The sequence below is a fragment of the Octopus bimaculoides genome, chromosome 6 (assembly GCF_001194135.2).
Source record: "Octopus bimaculoides isolate UCB-OBI-ISO-001 chromosome 6, ASM119413v2, whole genome shotgun sequence".
In the NCBI taxonomy this organism is placed as follows: domain Eukaryota; kingdom Metazoa; phylum Mollusca; class Cephalopoda; order Octopoda; family Octopodidae; genus Octopus; species Octopus bimaculoides.
Window position 1 is genome coordinate 18,510,981 of NC_068986.1, and position 1,497 is coordinate 18,512,477.

Below are 1,497 nucleotides of genomic sequence, written 5' to 3' on the forward strand. Positions count from 1 at the left end.
ATATATATATATATATACATAAATACATGTTTCCCCAATTCGCATATGTTTCAGACATATTAGAAACTTAGTGTAATTCTGAAATTTCTAGCGAGGAAATCTCTCCCTGTACCCAAATACGTTTATGGGCAATGAGTGAGTGCCAAGTACTCTGTACACAGATTTATGGGTGCATGTATTTCGGAATAGCCGTCTCCTCCTTGACAGGGGAAACAGAGGTGCCACCAATTGACAACGAGTGACTAAATGTCTCTTCGTATCACCCAAAGAAGTTACTGCGGCTTGGCTTTAGTAAAATTCTGACTTGTAGCGCTCAGAAATTTTGGGTACAGATTGTACATTTTACAAGTTCAAATATAGATGAGATATATTTGAAGCCGTTAGAAAACTAGAAAACCACTCATAGTAATTTGCCATGAAGAACAATTGTCACAGTAGACACATATGTGTAAACACTATAATACTTTCCACCTCAGCCTCTTATAGACATGAATATATTCTTAAGAATATATGTTTTTAAAACATTGAAGAATAAAAGAATTTTGAAGCACTATAAACAATTCATATATTAATTACATAATACAAAATCAATCCCAATAGAACACTAAAGCGAAGAGTTGAGATGTACGAAACACATGTCACGAAAAAGCTGTTCTCTATTTCCTTAAAAATGATACATACAACAGCCTAAATACACACACACACATATTTACAAATATAAATGACAGATAAAATGCTATAATGTGGGTTGTGTATTTATTTTGAACTATCTGCGTACATAACCATACAACATTGCTTTTAATGTTAAATGAATTTTTGTCAGAAAACTAATTATAACCAAGCCTGGCAACATGTACTTTACCATTCTACCGATATTTTCCTTTCAAAATATACAATAATTTTATTGGATTAATCACTATGTCCTTCCAATATGTATATTCCCATATACATGCGTTTTAAGTTGATTTCTTTGCCATTAGTTGAAGAGCGATCACATATCAGCGTCTACAATATTGACTAGATTGATAAACAAATAACTATATTTTTAAATGGCTAGTCTCTTAATATGAAGTTCTTCGCTTGATTTGAGGGAAAATGTTTATTAATAAGCTCAATTTGCTCAAGGAATAAAGTTCATAAGGTATTTAATTCTTAGCGATCAAATTCAATCAAATAAATCTTAACAATTTTACTATAGGCAGCATACGCTAGTATGAAATAAAGAACAACAATTTTGATTGGTTATACGTTTTTGTTGATCAACTCGTATGTCATCAAACCTCATGACAGTGGGTTTCCCCAAAATTTACAGCTTAGGCTATTGGGGACTACTTTAGTTGATATAGCCTTGCGATTTGAAAACTAAAGGTAGAAATTCAAAACGATCTATGATTTTGCCAACACACACACGCACATCTATCATTATACCTATCTGTCTGTTTCTCTGCCTGTCTATCTATCTATCTATATATATATATATATATATATATATATATA